Here is a 21680-nt window from a genome sequence, read left to right as displayed (position 1 = left end):
TTGTAGGAGGTCAGAAACAAATTTCACAGGATAAAGAGGCAAGGATAAATTTCTATTTTATCACTGGTGAATGTACCCACATTGATGAAATTACAAATATATTAGCGTATTAATCAATCAGTAAACATTTATTGAGTGCTTACCAGGTGCCAAGCACTATGTTAAATGCAACATTAACAGCAGAAGCATAGATAGATATATAAATAAATAAGTAGATAGATAGATATTTAGATAGATACAGATATATATATATATATATGTGTGTATGTGACAGACAAGATGATAATAGATAGTTAAATAATTTCAAAGAATCACAGAACAATGATTTAAAGCCAGAAGACACTAAAAGGGCATCAATTTTGCAGATGAGGAACCTTACAGTCAAGATTCAGAAAAAAGGTTAAATGAAATAAAAGTCTAAAGTAGGATTTAAACATGGTTAAAGGCCAGTCAGTGCTTGATCCATTGAGAATTACTATCTCTTAATGAAAGTTAACCATGAAAACTGAAACAATTAAAAGTGAATGTTGTGAAATATTGACCAAGTTTCTCCTCTCCGCCAAAAAAGGCTGAAAAGATACCTTTCCCATCTTCTTTGCTGTAGAAAAATGTGGTTATAGAATATATGTACATTACCTCAGACATTTTTGATATGCTTGTTAGTTTTGCTGAACTTTTTTTTTAACCTCTTTATTGTAAAGAATGGCTTTGGAAGAGAAGTAGAATGGGAAATGAAGATAATATAAAAACAATAAATGATAGAAATGAAAATAAGTCTTACAATGCTGATCAATTTTGTATAAGACAATGTTACTATCAAAAGGAAGACAGAGAAAGAGATAGTGAGAGAGACACAGAACTGTAACTTAAAAATATTTGGGGTAAACTATAATGGTGAATTGAGGATAACATTAAATTTAATAGAGATATGTAAATGCTAAATTCAGGTTAAAAAAATCAACTGAACAAGTAAGTGAAAGGGGGGGATTAGGTTTAGAACACATCTCACAGCAAAGTCATGGAAATAGAAAAACAAAAAATTGAAAAAGGGAAAAAAAGAACAGAACAGTATGTTCTGTCTTTTCCATGTTGAATGTGAGATTTATCAAGGATATGCAGTTTGGAATGTCTAATAGGATATAATAGAGAGACTGAAATTCAGGGGAGACATAAGGGACTGGATATACAAACCTGGGAGTCATCTGAAAAAAAGAGAACAATTAAACCCATGGGAGAAGATGAGGGTGTTATCTCAATTTACTTCAGATTTTTATCCTTTATCCTTTTGTTATTGAGTCATTTCAGTCACATCCAACCCTTTTGGAGTTTGTTTAGCAAAAGATACTGGAGTGGTTTGCCATTTCCTTCTCCAATCATTTTACAAATGAGGAAACTGAGGCAAAGTGGCTTACTCAGGGTGAATAGCTAGCTAATGTCTGAGGCCACATTTAAACTCATGAAGATGAGTATTTCTGATTCCAAATCCAATATTCTATCCATTGTACAATCTAGCTGCCTCCACTAGACAAATGCTAAAGCTTCGTAATTGTTCTCCCTGCCTCAAGTCTCTCTTCATACCCTTCTGTTATCCATAGTGCTACAAAGTAATTTTCCTTAAATCAGATCTGATCATGTCACTCTCTTACTCAGTAAAATCCAGGGGCTTCAAATTGCCTCTAGGATGGAATGTAACTCCTCATTTAACTTTTACAACTCTATACAACTTGACCCCAAAGGACATTATTGTACATCATTTTCCCTAGACTACTCTACATTTCAACCAAATTAGTATCTTCTGTTCCCCTCACAAATGAAAAGTCAGTGCTTCATAAAAACCCTAGTGCTTCTAAACATTAACTGAGACACCACCCTTTGAGTGAAGCCCTTCTTGATTCCTCCAATGTTTCATGCCTTCCTTTACCAAAATCCTTTGCAATGACCCACTTTGTTTTTGTTTGTATTTATTGTTTATATACTCTGTGTATTTATTATATCCTACACAGAATGTAAATTCTTTGAGAATAGAGATTGTTTCATCTACTTTATTTCTACATTCAGTGCCTAGCACAAAGCCAGTTATTTAATAAATGTTTGTCGCTTTAATTTTGCTCATAAGTGTTCACAGAGCCTCTGGGTAAAGAAGTCCCAAGAGGAGTGAGTAAGCCACACCACTTCTGAACATATCTAAGTTTTAGGAAGTTTTCCTCTACAACCCTAAATGGTTTCTTTTTTTAGCCATGGCTTTCAATTCTGCCTTAATGGGTCAAACACAACAAATCTAATCCCTTTTCTCCATGAAAGCCTTACTGATATTTGACACTTGAGCTATAATATATTTCAAAGTCTTCTCTTATTCAAACTAAATATGCTCATTTCCTTCAATGATCCTAGTGATATAAACTGAAAGCACTTCACCATCTTCTGCTCCTTTTCCTGGATCCTTTCCAGCTTCTCAGCATCTTTCTCAAACAACAATGCCTAGAACTAAAATACAATACTACAGATGAGACCAGAAGTATTAAGACTTTAATAAAGCAATTTTGAAAAAACTATGATTTGTAGAAAATGTAAAAAGCCAAAAAAGCATTTTATGGTATGAATTCTGAATAACTTCTACCTATATTGCAAATAGAGAAAATGTATCCTATCCTATTTTTTAAAAAAGTACATTCACACACCCATCCCATATTGTTTGTAAAGTAACAATTTTAAAAAAAACTAATCTCTCTCATTCTCTCCCCCTCAAATTATCTAAATTAAAACATGAAAAATCCCTCAATACATGACTGCATAGTCCAACAAAACAAGATCCTGTGTTAGTCATCCCTAAAGCTATGTCTCTTTCAGCATTTTAAATTCATCATCACCCTATTAGGAAATGTCATGTTTCATCTCCATTCTTTCAGTCTGTTTTATCATTGTATTGATCATAATTCTAAAGTCTTTCAAGGTCTTTTTTCTCAATGAGGCTGTTATTCAGACAATTTTCAGATGAAGAAATTGAAATCATTTACAACCCATATGAAAAAATGCTCTAAATCATTACTGATCAGAGACATACCACTCAGATTGGCTAAAATGACAAGAAAAGATAATGATGAATGTTGGAGGGGATGTGGGAAAACTGGGACATTAATACATGATTGGTGGAGTTGTGAGCTGATGATTCAACCATTTTGGAGAGCAATTTGGAACTATGCCCAAAGGGCTATCAAAATGTGTATACCCTTGGATTCAGCAGTGTCTCTATCTATATTCCAAAGAGATCTTAAAGGAAGGAAAGGATTCTATGTGTGCAAAAATATTTGTGGCAGCCCTTTTTGTAGAGGCAAGGAACTAGAAGCTGTGTGGATTCTCATCAGTTGGAGAATGGTTCAATAAGTTATGGTATACGAATGTTATGAAATATTATTTTTCTCAGGGAGTTGATTGATAGTTTGTTCTATTTTATTATTTTTCTCTAAGAAACAATCAGCAGGATGATTTCAGAGAGGATTGGAGAGACTTACATGAATTGATACTAAGTGAAGTAAGTAGAACCAAGAGAACATTGTAACACAGAAAGAGTAAGATTACACAATAATCAATTCTGACAGATGTGGCTATTTTCAACAGCATGGTGATTCAGTTCCAATCATCTTGTGATGGAGAAAGAGCCATCTGCACTGAGAGAGAGTGGGGACTGAGTGTGAATCACAACATTGTATTTTCACTTTTTATTGTTGTTTGCTTGCATTTTGTTTTCTTTTTGATTTGATTTTTCTTGAGCAGCATGATGATTATAGAAATATGTATAAAAGAATTGCATATGCTAAACATATATCAGATTACTTGCCTCCTAGGGAAGGGGATGATGGAAAGAGAGGGAAATAATTTTTGGAACACAAAGGCTTTACAAGAGTGAATGTTTAAAATTATCTAAGCATATGTTCTGAAAATAAAAAGCTTTAATAAAAAATTGATGTTATATATAGATTAGATTGTTTGCCTGGTTCTACTCTACTCTGCATTCTTTCACAAAAGAATTCACAGTTTCCTCTAAAATTGTTCATTTTATCAATTTTTATGATTTCTGAAGCCCCCTGCAAGTGTAAGTTTCTGTTTGTACTTATATTCTGCTCTCTAACCCAGGGAATATTCCCCAAGACTCCAGGAGATCCCTCTATGAATTCTTGGGATGTGTGGGAAAATTTAAAGTAATTCATTCTATTGCATAGTGGTGAATCTCTAAGCCTATATGTAGTACTTTCCAGGTATCCAAGATTCTTGGTCCTAGCATGCCACTGTGTTTCTCTCCAACAAAAGTGGCTTTTATTTTTGAACAGTAATCAACCAGTAAACAGGAAAAAAAAAATCTATGCACTTCCTTAAGTATCTATGTTACTTAGGCAACAGGAAAAATTGTTAATCAAATGCCATCATTTAATTAGGGCTCTAGTTTTAAAATCAAGGACTGCTTCATTTAGAGATAGTCTAATAATGTAAAAAAACAACAACCCCCCCCAAAACCCAAATCCTATATTTAGTTTAACATGCCAAAAAATTAATTTTATTCTAGAAAAGAAATATGTAAATATTTCTAAGTCAAACAAAATATCATAATACTAGCTCTTATAACCTGTGCTCCCTGTACATGTCAAACATGCAAGATTACTTGAGTGATAAAGACAACGACCTTCTTTGACATCCATAGGCACAGTGCTCAAAACTAGAGGACAAATAAAAAAAAGTTTCTCTCTCAAGAGGAAGAAAATACACAAAAGGAAGCTCAAAGTAGAGGAGAGGTCAGGTATACATACATACCAAAGATGAGGACTATCTCTATAAAGCCTCAGAGCCAGGAGATGGACTGTCCTATATGATTAAGATTATGATTGAACCAGTTTTTGCTGGACATAATAAGTCTGGAAAAGTAGCCTCAAACCATACAGTATAGGGACTTAAATGACAAGATTTTGTATTTGAATCCCAGAAACTGCTGGAAACTTGAGAACACATTTGATGAAAATCAAACACTGATGAAAAAAACACTAAAAATATATGGGAGGGTACATAAAAAGAGTTGGAGAAGACAAATTGGCACTGATGAGTTACATCCTTGTATTATGGACAGGAATATCCACATCACTGAAATTCAATGAACAAGTATGGGGAAATACATCCATCAATGAAATCAAAGATTCAATGCAATATGCTGGAGTAAAAAATGGATATTTACAGCACATTTACATAAATTCTGTAATATGAATCTGATTCTTATACTCTTTAATAATGGAAGAGATTAAAGAAAATACTTGATGTCACAGAGCATTTATGAAGGGTTAACTTTATATCCTGGATTGTACTAAGAAGTGGGGATTCAAGGAAAGCTAAAAACGGTCCTTCCCATCAAATGAGGTCACATTCTAATAGGTAGAATATGTAACTACTTCAATACATAAAAATTACTTAACAGAGCAAATGGGAAGAAATCTAAAAGTGGAAAGGACTAGCTGTAGCAGTTAGGCTACTGAGCTGAACTCTGAAGAAAATCGGTGAATCTAAAGAGGAAACAAAGAAGAGCATTCCAGGTTGTGGCACAACTAGTACAGAAGCATAGAAATGGGAGATGGAGTTCACTAGTACAAATAAAAGCCAAGTAGGTCACTGTAACATGGAAGTGATTGCATTTTAAGATACTAGAAAAGTAGGAAGGGGTCAGGTTATAAAAAGTTTTAAATGCCAAGCAGAGGCATCTATACCTCATAGAAAGCCACAGGGTTTTACTATTTTAATTTGTACCATAGGAAAATCACTTTGGCAACTAAGGGAAGGATAGAACCAAGTGGGGGCCTATTTGAAAAAGGAAAAATTAATTCTGCTGATTGAATAAGCCAGTCAAGATATAATATTTAGATAGCAGGGCTTATAAATGGAGAAAAATGAAATAATCAATAAAAGAAATGGCAAATAACCTTTATAGAAGCCAGAAACTAAAGAAGGAAGGAGTAAAATTCTCAGCAAAATAAAAAATCAACAGTCAAAACAAAACTATTTCTGCAATAGAAAAATTCTAGATTAATGCTCTCATCCAGATATTATGTATTCAGTTAACACCTCTATACTAATGATTCTCAAACCTACTTAGCCAGCCTACTCCAAATTCACTTCTCCAATTGACTATTCAACACCTCAAACAGAATGCCCCCATAGACATCCTTAAACTCATTGTGTTCAAAATATCAATGTTATTTTTACCCCAAAGCTTCCCCTCTTCTTAACTTTCCTGATAATGTTGAAGCTACCATCATATTCCCAGTCATTCAGGCTCCCAAGCAAAATGTCATCCACATCTCTTTATCCTCATCTCCCCATATTCAATCTGTTGCCAAGTCTTATCTGTTTAACCTATGTAGCATCTCTCCTTCACTCCTTTGATATTAATACCATTTTGGTGTAGGCCCTCATGACTGCACTATTTCAAAAACGAGCCAGCTGGTCTTCTTCCCTAAATTATTTCCCAATTACAGTCCATAATCTATTACCAAAACAATACTCCTAAAATACAGGTCAAACGCTTTTCATAACTTGGTCCTCTCTCAATCTATTTCTTCAATCTAATGACACTACCCTCCTTATTGTTCTTCTAATAAAACACTCCTTTTTCTGACTCAGAGAATATTTCAGAATACTCATCTTCTTCTAATCTCTGCCACCTAGTTTACTGCATTTTTTTCCAAGTCCTAGCTAAAATCTCATCTATAAGAGCCTTTCCCCATTCCCAGTGCCTTCTCGTACCTTTCTCTTTTGTTGATTCTCACACAATATATTCTATACATGGTTTGCTTGTCCATAGTTGTTTGCAGATTTTCTACCCATTAGATTGTGAGCTCTTTGATAGCGGGATTTTTTCCCTCCTCTTTATAGCAAGAGCCGAAACTAACATATTTTAAGGACTTAATAAAATGTATGCTGAATGACTTTAGGCTTCTGTGTAATCTACAATTTTTTGGCCTCTCATATTTCTTCTATTATTGGCATCATACTTAAAGCAATTTCACTATGATAGAAACTTCAATAGATTATACTCTGCTGGCATAGTATTCAAGAATCTCTGTGACAGAAGGAAGGAAATTTGTTTGGATTTTTTTTCAACTTTACTATAACCTTCCATTAAAAAACCAGAACATTAAAATTAAACTTTTAATAGAAGAAAGAAAACAGTATATGATGGCCTTAGTTGAAAGTTGGGGTTATAAACTCAGAGATCTCTGCAAATTGCATTCTGACTTAGAAAAACAAGAAGCTAACATTATCTATTGTATCTTTATTTATTTTGCTAAATATTCCCAAGTACATTTTAACCTGGTTATCCTTCTTATCTAAAGACTGACACCTCTTGTCTAAAGTATCAATGTTATTGTCAGTATTTAACTGATAATCACTTACCATCAAAATTTTATCTATGTCTATCTCTGATTCTTCTAAGAGAGCTCAGGACAAGCAGTCACAAAAATAAATAATCCTTACTGATAACTCTTTAGCTGTCCTGGTCTTGGAACTTTCTAGCACTTCTCTGATCTGACTAGCATTGAAGCTGTCATATCATCAATCGAAATTATATAACAGAAAGATAGAAAGATAAAAAAGATTTTCCACAGCTAAAGTTTCCTGCAATAAATATATTCATATATTGTGTTGTCAAGATCATTATAAAAAAAGAAATGGAATGAAAAATTGAAAGTATTGCAAATATTCTTTTTCTTTTTTTTTTAAATTTTTTATTTAATAATTACATTATATTGACACTCGTTTCTGTTCCGATTTTTTTCCCCCTCCCTCCCTCCACCCCCTCCCCTAGATGGCAAGCAGTCCTTTATATGTTGGATATGTTGCAGTATATCTAGGTACAATATATGTTTGCAGAACCGAACAGTTCTCTTATTGCGTAGGGAGAATTGGATTCAGAAGGTATAAATAATCCGGGAAGAAAAACAAAAATGCAGATAGTTTACATTTGTTTCCCAGTGTTCTTTCTTTGGGTGTAGCTGCTTTTGTCCGTCATTTATCAATTGAAACTCAGGTCTCTTTGTCAAAGAAATCCACTTCCATCAAAATATGTCCTCATACAATATCGTTGTCGAAGTGTATAATGATCTCCTGGTTCTGCTCATTTCACTTAGCATCAGTTCATGTAAGTCTCGCCAGTCCTCTCTGTATTCATCCTGCTGGTCATTTCTTACAGAACAATAATATTCCATAACATTCATATACCACAATTTACCCAGCCATTCTCCAATTGATGGGCATCCATTCATTTTCCAGTTTCTAGCCACTACAAACAGGGCTGCTACAAACATTTTGGCACATACAGGTCCCTTTCCCTTCTTTAGTATTTCTTTGGGATATAAGCCCAATAGAAACACTGCTGGATCAAAGGGTATGCACAATTTGATAATTTTTTGGGCATAATTCCAGATTGCTCTCCAGAATGGTTGGATTCGTTCACAACTCCACCAACAATGCATTAGTGTCCCAGTTTTCCCGCATCCCCTCCAACATTCATCATTATTTTTTCCTGTCATCTTAGCCAATCTGACAGGTGTGTAGTGGTATCTCAGAGTTGTCTTAATTTGCATTTCTCTGATCAATAATGATTTGGAACACTCTTTCATATGAGTGGTAATAGTTTCAATCTCATCCTCTGAAAATTGTCTGTTCATATCCTTTGACCATTTATCAATTGGAGAATGGCTTGATTTCTTATAAATTTGAGTCAGTTCTCTATATATTTTGGAAATGAGGCCTTTATCAGAATCTTTAACTGTGAAAATGTTTTCCCAGTTTGTTGCTTCCCTTCTAATCTTGTTTGCATTAGTTTTGCAAATATTCTTTTTCAAAACTCATTAAAATCAGTCTTAAATTTCTGGTGATTTGGGGTATAAAACTCATTAAAATCAGTCTTAAATTTCTGGTGATTTGGAGTATAAATTGGAGAAATTTATTCCACAAATATTATTGATTTCTTCAGTCCTTGGCATTAAGTATGCCATTTATACTTTTCCAAAGAAAAAAATTTTATCAGGTAGAAAAACATTCTACAAAACAAGACTTCTTAAACTTTTTCCACTCATGATCTCTTTTGTGCCTATAGATATATAAAGTATATAAATCAAACATTTGCTGATAAATAAATCATAATTTCACAACCTTCCCATATTGCAACCCACAAATTAAGAAAATTTGTATTTTTATTACTATGTAAAAATAACTATTCAGTTGGAATTTATTCAACTAATAGTTGTTTTATAAGTTATTACCAAGTCTCTCATTGCTCCACAAGGGAAGACTAACAACAGATATTTGACTAAATAATTTAATAGCTAATAGCTAGAATTTATAGATTATGTAATTAATTCAACCTTTTTTTCTAAGGGCTGTTCATAAGATTTCGAAAACACCACACTTTTTCATACACTTGGCTCATCAATGAAGTGTAGGAAAATCTTGGAAGTCAAATGATCTGGATTCAAATTTCATGAACCATCCTTTTTCCTTACCCCCAGTGATCATGTATAATAATAATAATAAAAGATGTTGTGTGTTATCTAAATTTCACTGCATTTTATCTAATTTGATCTACATTAAAAATTAATATATACGACTTATCAAATATATACGACTTATCAAAGCCACTCTATTGAAAAATTTTAATGCAGAACAGACTGCCTTGCATGAAAATAAAAGAACTTTCCAATTTGCGAAATACTGCAAATAATATTTTTCTTTACATATTTTCAACAATAATGACATCTTTGAATTAAAAAGCAAATCTATATATATATCAAAAAAGTGCCTTATTACCCAAAAACATTAAAAAATCCTCATTAGCAGGAAGCTTATAAATCTAAGTTAAATAAATTAGGCAAAAAAATAAGAACTGGTCTTCTATTTTCTAAGCAAACAAAATACCAAAAAGTCTTGAAACAAACTTTTTTAGATTAAGACGAGCCTGAGGCTAAAATTCATGCACTAATTTTGGATCAATTAGCTATGCCACATTGACAATTTAGACTAGAATAAATAAGGAGTTTAGCCCTAAGTTGAAACTGGGGCACAGATCCCAGAGATCAGACAAAATGGTGGCTTCTCTGGTGAGCTATTATTTTAATCACTAAGTTACCATGATCCTCTGCTCACAATCTAATTAATTGTCCCACTACTGACTTGTGAAGTTGCCCTTCAAATTTTCCCAAATATTATTATATTCTTAAAAAGCATACTGATAATATCCTAAAAATTAAAAATTATCAAAAAAAAATTTTAAGGAAGGATTAAAACAAAACTTTCTCAAAGGGAGGGAAAAAATGTTGAAAAATGAAGGAAGTTATTCTTAATGCATAATTTAATACAAAAGAAGGACTCTCAACTATTTTTTTTAAAAAGGTCTAATAACAAGATGATGCTATAACTAAAATAGCAAGATAAAATGAAGAGGGATGATAAAAATCCTTTATTAAAAATATAGTAATACTTAGTAAATATTTGCTGAATAGATCTTGGATTCTTTATCAGTTTAGCTCTTTAATGGTTTAAATTTTATTCTGTTCCTATAAATATTGAGAAGCTTAACTAGTGTGATATTTTTAAATATCTGTTTTTAAATATTCAGATAAAATGTTTTCACTCTAAAAATAATAAATTAATTATACTCAAGGTGGTTATTCATGATTTAATGTACAATATGTCAGAAACTTTTTAAGTATTAAAGAGTTCCAAGAAAAAAAATTATTTATTTTCAACAGTTACATCTACTCCAATCCAGTGGGGATAATATCAGTACCTAAGAATGTATACTGGGGGGGACGATTATGAGCCTCCATTAAGATCATATATGTAAAGTGTCTTAAGAAACTTTTAAAAAGTAGTAGAGAAATGCCAGTTATTATTATTTAAATAGCATATACTATTTTAAAAATACCAGTTTTAGAAATATATTTTAAATAGAAAAGGGGGTAAGAAAAAAGGCACAGCTTAGCAAGATTCAAGTACAATAAATATGGTAATTTACTATGTGGTAATAGTAAATATGAAATATGGCAAATATAAATGTTCTGAAAGTAAATTTCCAGAAAAAAAAATGCTTATAAAACTACAAAATCTTAACATATCTGTTTAATGTTCTCAACCTTTAATATAACTTTACTTTGCCTATTAAAATGAACTACTGGTATTCTGAATCTCATTCAAAATACAGGAAGTCCCTAATCAATTAGTCTAAGGAAGAAGTATCTTTTCTCATGAATGGACTTAAGACAGGCTTATCACAGCCTAAAGGAGCCAAGAGTCTTCCAATACTAGACAAACAGAAATTGCTTAAGCTTTCAGAACCATTATAGAATCATTTCAGCAACAATTTAAATTTATAATTTTCATAGAACACACACACAAAAAATAACTTGCATTAGACAAATTTGCTGTATACAACCTACACTTAACTGAAAATTCCTGTAAATGCTTGTTAAGGATGTTAATACATTAACTATTACATAGTCCATGATACGAGAAATTAGCAAAAGTACATTAGTAGGTATTTTTTTACCCACACACATTATTTTAAACAAGCAATAAACCTGTGATTATTTTTTTTTAAATTCCCTTTGCCTAATTATTAGCTTGCAAATCAGCTAACTGTACATGTCAATTAAAAATTAAGTGAAAAGTAACTATTTGTTGGATCTAGATTGAAACATTTCTACTTTTATTTTCCAGCTTTATTTATCTATGGAAGGAAGGAAATTTGTATAAGTACAAACTGAATATAAAATTATAGATAACTCACCAAGATTCAAATAAGTTGTCAGATCAGTTTTACCAGTTGTTAGTGCATAATCCTCAGTACTTTGATACATTTCAAGTCTCCTATAAATAAGACAGAAAACAAGTCATATAAGCAACTTTATAATGTAAAAATGAAAAATGAATGAAAAGCATTAATAATGCTATAGTACAACAATTTTTAATGCCTGAATTACTGATTAAACTTAGGCATTTAAGAAACTATCTGTTGTTCTCAGTTCACTTGGTAGAATTGTAGGAATTGTCTTATATCTCATAATCTTTTACTGAACATATGTAGAAAACTTTGACAAAAATTCCACCTTAGACAACACATCAAAAGGCAGAAAGGGATTAGGGTTTACTGCTTATGTTGTCATTCACTTGGCTAAATTGCTTTCTTTATTTTTTTTATTTTGGTTTTTAATTATTATTAAGTTTTTTTTATTTTCAAAACATATGCAGAGATAATTTTCAACATTCACTCTTGTAAAATCTTTGTATTCCAAATTTTTTCCTCTCTCTTCTCACCACACCCTCTCCTAGATAGCAAGCAATCCAATATACTTTAAACAACTGCAATTCTTCTATACATATTTCCACAATTATCATGCTGCACAAGAAAAATCAGATCAGAAAGAAAACAAAATGTAAGCAAACAACATAAAAAAAGTAAAAATCCTATGTTGTGATCTACATTCAGTTCCCATTGTCCTCTCTCTGGGTATACAAATGGCTCTCTTCATCACAAGGTCATTGGAACTGGCCTGAATCATCTCATTGTTGACAAGAGCCACGTCCACCAGATTTGATCATTGTGTAATCTTTTTGTTGCCGTGTACAATGATCTTCTGGTTCTGCTCATTTCACTCAGCATCAGTTCATATAAGTCTCTCTAGGCATCTCTGAAATTATACTGCCGACCATTTCTTATAGAACAATAATATTCCATATCATTCATAAACCAAAACTTATTCAGCCATTCTCCATCTGAAAGGGATCCACTCAGTTTTTAGTTTCTTGACTTAGCCAAATTTTTAATGAACATTCTTCTATACGTTTAAAAATCTCTGTATTTAAATGACATATCTTGCCTTTGATGTCTCCTTGTTTTTTCTCTTTAAATTTTCAAGAAAGTATTTTTAATTAAGCTATCATTCTAACTCTTCCTATTATAGAAATTTTTTAAAAATGTAAATACCAAAACTCCCAGGAAAGCAAGAGTGTCCCAGAGAGTATGGCTCATGGAGTGATAGCTGACAGGTGATCAGAGGCAAGTAAAGGAATTGAAGAAGACTGACTTTAAGTGTGCAATCCTGAATTCTGGGTGGCCAGTGTGATCAAAAGTGTAATGTGGAAATTACTATGGCAACATAATATTTGCTGTTAAAGAAGAAAAATATGGAATTGGTATAGTAAAAATTCAAAGATATAAAGTTCATTTGAAAAAAAAATTCCTCAAAATATAATTAACACAGTCTGGCAAAATAAATTCCCTAATAAACCATGTCTAAAAATATGTTTCTTTGTGCATTTCAAGTTCATCCCCCCACTGTCAGGAAGTGAGTAGCATGTTTCATGTTCTTTGTTTGGGCTCTTGGTTTCTTACTGCACTAATCAGAATTCTAAAATGGGGTCTCTAAATTATATTCTTTCTCTCTCTCTCTCTCTCTCTCTCTCTCTCTCTCTCTCTCTGTGTCTGTCTCTCTTTCTCTCTGTCTGTCTTTCTCTTTTTACACACACACATATAAATATATTTAGATCAATCTAGTTCTGTTCACTTTGCTCCGCATCAGTTCATAAAGATTTTCCAAATTATCTCCAAAACTGCCCATTTCATCAATTTCCTTTAGTACAATATTTCATTATATTCATTTACACTAATTGTTTAGTCATTCCCCAATCAGACAGTCCTTAAACTTCTACATGTTAGCTACCATGAAAAAATACCATAAATATTTTTTGCATGCATAGATTTTTTTTCCCCTTCTTTCTTTAACGTCTTTGGGTCATAGGCATCCAGTCATGTAGCTGAGTCAAAGTACAGTCTGGTGATTCTTTCTGGGTATACATCTAAACTGCTTTCCTAATAGCTAATTCAATTCACAGTTCCACCAACAGTATACTGAAAATATTACAAAATAATTACTAAGGAAAAAGAATTTTCACTTGGAGGATAGATCAGAAAGTTTTGTAAATGATTGATGATACCTCATTTTCAATGTCTTGAGAAAATTCAATAGAGAAAAATTAGGAAGTAAATAAGAGAGAGGGAGCACATCTTCAGCCTGAGCAAGAGAAAGCAATAGCAGAGATGGTAAAGCATAAATTGAAAATAAAGGACATAAGAACAAAGGACATCAAGTAATCTCAATTTGTCTGAATTTTATCTTTTTTTTTCCCTCCCCCTCTTCAGAGTAGTCTGTATTATAATGGCAAAGAAACCTGGAAACCAAGTGGGTAAAATCTAATTAGGAACATGTGGCTAAAAAGTAAAAATAAAAAAACAGACACATAAACAGAAGCATTATGCTACAGACTACTCTGAATAGGAAAAAAAATTATAAAATTCAGAAAAAGACCACAAGCCTAATAGAAATGCATAATATAAAGTAATATGTGGCAGTGTGGTAGAGTGAAAAGGAAATAAATCTGAAGCCAGGGAACCTAGGATCAAATTCTACCTATAACACTCATTACCTATGTAATATGCATAACCTTTAAGGGTAACAGTTTTCTCATCTATAAGATGAGGAGAGAGGACTGTTTTGGTCCATGATTCTATGCCCTCAATGACATTCTAGGTCATGTTAGCAGCATTAACTAATAATTATTTGATTTGTTTTAATAACATTGTCCTGAAAATAGTAAAGGATTCAACAAGAGGAACTTCTTTACTAACGTTTACCAAGAAAGTCAATAAGGTCAAATGGACCATTACAGAACTTGTGGAAAAAGAAAAATTTCTATAATTTATCATATTTCCATGCAGATAACTCTTAGACATATATAAACAACCAGTTTCTCTGCCATGTAGCCCCTTTCATATCACATACATGCTGGACATTTCTGCCTAGATGTTTCATAGTCATTTGAAACTCAACTTATCAAAAATAGATCAGACTGTCTGGGAGGCAGCAGGTATGCTAGAAAGAAACTGAGGAACTACTGTTCAAATTTGTGATCTTATAAATTCTCATCACCAAAAACCCATATCTCTTTCAAACTTTCCCATTTCTGTTGAATGGTTATCTACTATTTTTTCTTCTCCCTTAACCCCATGTACAACCAGCTAGTTAGTATAGTCATTTTACCTTCACATCTCCTATATATGCCCTTTTCTTTCCACTACTAACATAACCATACTGGTTCAGGCTTAAATCACCTCTTACCTAAACAATGATAATAACCTGTAATTTGCTTCCCTGCCTATCAATCCCTTCTTCACAAGAAGAAAAACAGATTTTCCTAATAACAGAGATGTGATCATGTCCCCCACTCAATAAGTTACAATGGCTACTACTTGCCTCAAAGATTTATAAAAAAAAGTCTTTGACTTAGAAAATTCTTTATATTCTAGCTTTTCTCTGCCTTTTAAAATTTATTATAACTAGGTAGAGTATTAAATAAAGCAGGGAGCTTTTAAGAAAAATTAAGTTCAAATACTGTCTCAGATACTAAATAATAACCCTGCAGCAAAAGGGAGACTTAGCTTTCTGGGCCTCTTTCTTCATCTGTATAATGGAAATAATAACAGCACCTCCCTGCCAGCGTTATAATGAGGATTAAATGAGATTATATATATATACATATATATATATACATATATACATATATATGCATGTGTATATATATATATTTAGTGTTTTTGTAACTTACAGTACTATATAAATAAATGTTAGCTATTATCATTATTATTGCCAGTACTACTACTACTTTAATTCACACATTTTATGTTCCAACAAAACTGCCTTTCTGTCCTTTTTACATATGCTTCATTTCATGCTCAGTGCATTTTAAAAGTATTTTGTTTTTATCAGTCAAGATCTGACTTCCTACCCTATTGTATTCCTCTACTCCTTTCTCTCCATTATTCTCTTGAGATGGTTAAACCATAACAAAAACCAATTCAAGGACGGATTTAATTGGACTCCTATAAGTAATGATGCTGATGGCAGTGATAGGGTTCAGAGGGAACACGTGTAATACCTCTTATTTGAATATACTAAATAGTTTATCCTTATTTAGCCCACATCACCCATTCATATCTAACCTTTTAATGTTTCTCTTCACTCTTTTAACTGAACTTCCAAATTTTTTATAACTCTGGTCTTTTCATCAGAAATGTTCTAAGTCTTCTATTTAATAAAAGATTCATTCTTTTTCTTCTGTAGCATTAAACATAATACTCAGACTTAATGAGCAAATTATATCTGTTTATAAGCTTACTCCTTGGCGTTCTGGAATATTCCTTTGTAATGCTGACTATAGCCGTTGGTACTTGAATTCATTCTTTCTGGCTGCTTGAAGTAATTTTTTGTTTTTAATCTGGAAACTCTATACTGATTATAACTCCTGAATGTTTTCATTTCAAGGTTTCTTCCAGAAGGTGACTAGTAAATTCTTTCTACTTCCCTATGATTCTAAGAGATCCGAGCAGTCTTCTTTTGTGATTTCTTGAGCTATGATGTCTAGGATCTCTCTCTTTTTGGTCATGGCAACAATTCTTAATTTTTTTTTTCTTTTCAATCTATTTTTCTGGATTTGTGCTTGTAGCCTTGTGGGGTCATTAGGTAGTAGAGCTAACTTTCTAATTTTCTAGAAGTTGTTGCTTGAGTAAGATTTTGTAACTAATGGGGCAAGCTATTAATTCACTTCCCAATCCTTTATTCCAAAACTCTCATTTTTCTTTTTCAATTATTTTTTCACTCATTCTATTTATAAAACATTTTTTAAAACCCTTTTAATCCTTGTTTCAATTCCTTAGAGTTGAAATCTCAAAACTAGTTGATGTTTCTTAGGAGGGATGTTTCTTAGGAGGCTTTTTTATAGATGCTTTAGAGTAATTGTCTTTTTTCTGGATTTGTGATTTGAAATTCCTGGTGACCATAATAGCTCTTTTATGCTAGGGTTCTTTTTTGTTTGTTTATTCATTCTATTAGTCCACTTCCTGACTTAAGACCTCATGATAGGGCCGAGTTCGACTATACTTCTGGAGCTAATATCTAAGCTGGTCCTGTGTGTTGTGTTATTGTAGGATCTCAGGGATAGGCTGAGAACTTATAAACTTTCAGGGCTCCCAGAGCATGGTTCCAGGGTAAAGTTTGCTTGTTACCCTCCTTGACTTGAGTTTTGCTAACTCCTGACTGGGTTTGGGTCTAAGCAAAAGTAGACTTACTCCTAGAATCAGTTCCTATCAGCCAGCTGAAAAAGCAATGTTGAATCAAGAGTGACAGGATAGTAGGTTTGGTCTGTTTTGGTTTGGGATTATTGTCCTGGTTATTCTTCTGCAAACTGATCAAGATACTAGAAATCTTATCTTTTTTGGTTCCTGAGGTCTATTGCTAGCTACTGAACTTGCTCCTTTCTTGATACACCTGATATATCCAGGGCCTTCTTAACTATAACACCATTACCATGAGGGCAGATTGTTTTCTCAGTCCATTGTAGATCTGTGAATCAGAACTAGGTAGTGGGCCACAACGCTGTCAATTGATTCTTGTCTCCTCATGGTTCCCCAGTATGGAAATCATAATTGCACATTATTGATCTATAATCTTCTTTTGTCCTAATACACTGCTGGGCATTGGTGTACTTATACATGGGCATGCTCCTGGCCTGATTTCATTGCCAGTGTCAACAGAACCTCTCTGCCACCCTATGCCAACATGGATTGTACAAATGACTCACTGACTTTTTTCTGGATTTCTCCACTGGGAATTGGTCTAGTGAATTCTCTAAATGCTTGGAGAAGCTTTGTCAAAGCTCAGATGTACACTTTCTACCTACCACTTCACCATGCAAGTTCTGCCTTGACACAATTAGTTGTACAAATAGCATTTAAGAGCTTCCTTTATGCCAAGGCATCATGAAAGCCCTGGGTATATAAAGAAAAGCAAAAACAGTCCTTTCCTTCAAGAGCTTACATTCTAATGGTAAACAACAAGGTTATATATATATATATCTTGTTTGTACAAGATATATACAGAGTAACAGACAGTAATCTGTGAAGGGAAAGACACAAGCAGAAAAAACCTACAAAACCTGATATTTTAATTGAGTTTTATAGACAAAATCAGAGGCAGAGATAAGTAGGTAATGTGTTCTAGATATAGGAGATAGCTAGATAGCTATGGGGGAAAATGTTGGGTGTCTGTAACAGTGAATGCTAGTGTAGCTGAATCTGACAATTTACAGAAGAGAGGTAAGGTTTACAAAGGTAGGAAGAGGTCAAGTTGCAAATGACTTTTCTTGCCAAACAGAATTGTATATATTTGACCCTGAAAGTGAGAGATAACTACTGAAACTAGAGATGGTTTAGAGGAGTAGGACTTGGGAAATTATTAAACTCAGCAATTGGAAAGTGAGATTATTTGAAGAAGTATCAATATATATGTTCAACTATGAAGAAAGGAGCTGAAAGACTGAGGAAGGGAGAATAGCTGAAGGGAGGAAGGGAGAATATCCTGGAGATATCTAAACTAGAATCTTGATTGGGTGTTAAAATGAAATTCAAAGGAGAGATTACTAAGTGATAGTTTTAGAGGAGGAGTCTAAAAGTAGCAATGGGAAGCAAGGAGTATTCCAACTCCCCCCACCATGACCAGAGAAATCTGGGTGAATGAATAAATGTGCAAGCATTGCAGCAAAGAGTAGCAGGAAAGCTGTGTCATCAGAAGAAGCCAGAGTTCAGTTAATGAAAAAAAAAAAAAAAAAAAAAAAGGAGAGAGAGAAAAGGTTTAAAATTAAAGCTAGTTTGTGAATTATAGAACTGGAGAAAGCACAAGGCCAGAAGTAGGTAGCTTTAAAGTGAGACATGGTGAAAAGGGAAGGTTAAGGATGATAGGAATAAAAAAGTAGTTACTGGATACAGTGAAAAAGGTTTGAACTCTAGTCGAAGATTCAGAATTATTGGAGTAGGAAAGGTATGACAAGATGGAAGCTCGTTAATTATTAAGAACTGAATTCAAGTAAGTTAACATTTTGCACAAGGGTTCGTCCCTAGATTTCAGTGAATCAGGCAACTACATGTGGCTGTAAAGGAAAAAGAGGGGCTACCTATAGGTTGCGATCTAGAATAAATCAGGCTCGGAAGAAATGTATATGACTGCAAGTGATATCTTTCTACAACACTTTGGAAGAGTACCTCTTTTTCTAATGCTACTGAGTACTTGGAACATAGTAGGTTCTAAATAAATGATTACCAATTAACTTATTGTGAAGAGTCAGAGTTATTTAAAGAGTAATTTCAATATATGTAATGAGTTTCTATCTTTAGCAGGGTAGTGATCTTTTAATATCCCTTTCAGCTCAAAGATTATAAGGGTTTTAATAAAATAACCATATTTGTATATTAAAAAATTCTGTGATGATAAATTTTAAAATAATTAGTGCCCCAGAAAAGGTAAATTATTAAATAGTTATCATATAGGACAGAAGAACTCATATAATTTACATGTAAAAGCAGTTTATTCTCAGAGACTCATTTTCACACTCTGACTTAGGATCAACTATGTTAATAATACTTTGCACTATTCTATCACTTCTCAGGCTAAGAACTCAAATATGCATTGTTATGGCATGTCACAGATCTATACAAGTGGTACTCCACAGTTTCCACAATTCTGACTGAATAGCTCATCTGACTTACTAATAAATGTTCCCATTTTGAGACAAAAATTAATATGGAAAATGCATGAAAGCGATACACAGAGTATTCAAATCCAAATCACTGATTGAACCCAGGTTACTGGCATCTAAAAGCCTGAATTACATAAATTCTGCATAAGCATCATAAAAAAAAAAGGGCAACCATTCATGGTAACACTCATGTGTGTGCCTTTCCCATCATTGTGCTGCCATTCAATGGGTCAGCTGGTTCAGAAGAAAGCAAGATTTTCCATATAACTCTACCAAGGCAATAATTTTAAATTAGAAAAGAAAGCACAAAAAAATGTTTACATCAAGAAAGCCCTAAAAATTAAGAACTGTTTTTCTATTTGACTTGGTTTTAATTCATTTGAAATATATAGGCAGAATTAGGATTTAAACACAAGATAAATGGAATTTAAATGTTGTCACTTGTGTTAGCGAGGCTAATCTTGATAGAGTACTATAAAATAATGATGTTAATGGCTGTAGATGAACTACATATTTTCTAAATTTCCTTTCCTTAACTTTTGCTCAAGTAGCTAAACTTAATGTGAAACTTTCCTCTATGTTGGATATGGGCTTCCAACATCATCTCTAAATATATTGCTTTTCTATTCCAAAATGAAAATGCAATTATCCAGGAATTTTTGTTATAGTTTATAAAACCAAGAGTGATTGTACCTCAGATTAATTGGAACTTATCAGTTGAAGAAATCTATAGAATTCATTTCATCCAGTCTCTCCTTTAAGAAATGAGGAAAACATGGCCCACAGAGTTTACTTGATCTATTTATAATAAAAAGCTAAGCAAGTAAAATATATGCTAGAATTTGAATCCAGGAGCTCCCACTCACATCAACAATATAGACCAGGTTTCAGTTTTAACAGTATCTATCATTTTATTTATGCTGTAAAAGTTGGTACACAGAACCTTCTAAAGCTGCCTTCTAAAGTGGGTCAAACTAACTACTGGTTAAGTAAATTCCTTAAAAATTCAGAGTTTCACCCAAACTTCATTGAACGCTTTAGAAGAATTTTTTATATACCAAATTACTAGATTCTTTTAAAAAACAAAAAACTCTGAGAACCATTTCATTGCAGAATGAGTAAAATTTTTTACTTTCTTTAGAAGTTTTGTGGAATGATTTTAATTTCAAGAATACTCAAGTAACCTGATTCTGGTAGACCATGTTATCATGTGATACAGAACTAAGAGTATAATTAAATTAGAAAGGAATAAGATCTGGATTCTAGTAATAGAGCAGTTATGCTCTCTATCTTTATTGATGAAAAGTAAGCAAGTCATTCAACTTCTCTGGGCTATTTTCCTCATATGTAAACAGAAGGAGTTAAATGAGACCTCCAAAGTCTTTTGAATTTTATGTCCTTGATATGAAATGAATAACGATTTGGTAACTCTTCACTTTTAGCAGATTTGCTTAGTTTGGGAATATCATGATCCATCAGGACATGCTGGTCACCAGAAATTTCATCAACATGTTGATCGTCTCAGTTTTTGATGCTCAACACCTTTTAACCACCTCAGTTGCTTCTTCTGTATGACTGACTGAAATGTTGGAGGATATTGGAGCAGTAAACTCCTCCCAAAGCCTTCCTTTAAAAAGCGCTGAAATTTAAACTTTTCAAGGTTAAGTTCCTACTTTCCATCAGCAGTTGAGATTCTTTTGCACTCCATACAACATCTTACCCCACCTGAGATGTCTCTGGTTCTATAAATTATGATTTGCACAGATTATTTCAAACGTCTTTCACAGACCTTTCACTTTTTTGCATTCTTGAACTGTTTTATTAGTTAAGAAAAATAATTTTGAATAAACTATTATTAACCTGAGGACAAGGTATGCCAATAAAAAGAAAATCAAGGTATTAAACAGAATACTTTAAAATTATCTCAAACTTTCCTATCTCAAAATAATATAAAATAGATCATGTGGTCTAACTCTGTTTCTGTCTACATGCTTATAACTAGA

General features: G+C 32.8%; 1 protein-coding gene across 4 annotated transcripts in view; it reads right to left on the bottom strand.

Annotated features, from left to right (window-relative positions):
• Positions 1-21680, bottom strand: part of NCOA2 (nuclear receptor coactivator 2) — a 302628-nt gene that overhangs the window by 256978 nt on the left and 23970 nt on the right. For all 4 annotated transcript variants that reach the window (XM_051970063.1, XM_051970062.1, XM_051970064.1 and 1 more), the window contains exon 2: positions 11822-11901. The gene's annotated coding sequence lies outside the window, so the exon portion shown is untranslated. The remainder of the gene's footprint in view (positions 1-11821; positions 11902-21680) is intronic.

The sequence above is a fragment of the Antechinus flavipes genome, chromosome 1, assembly GCF_016432865.1.
Source record: "Antechinus flavipes isolate AdamAnt ecotype Samford, QLD, Australia chromosome 1, AdamAnt_v2, whole genome shotgun sequence".
Lineage (NCBI taxonomy): Eukaryota > Metazoa > Chordata > Mammalia > Dasyuromorphia > Dasyuridae > Antechinus > Antechinus flavipes.
This window is presented reverse-complemented; position numbering and strand designations above follow the sequence as displayed.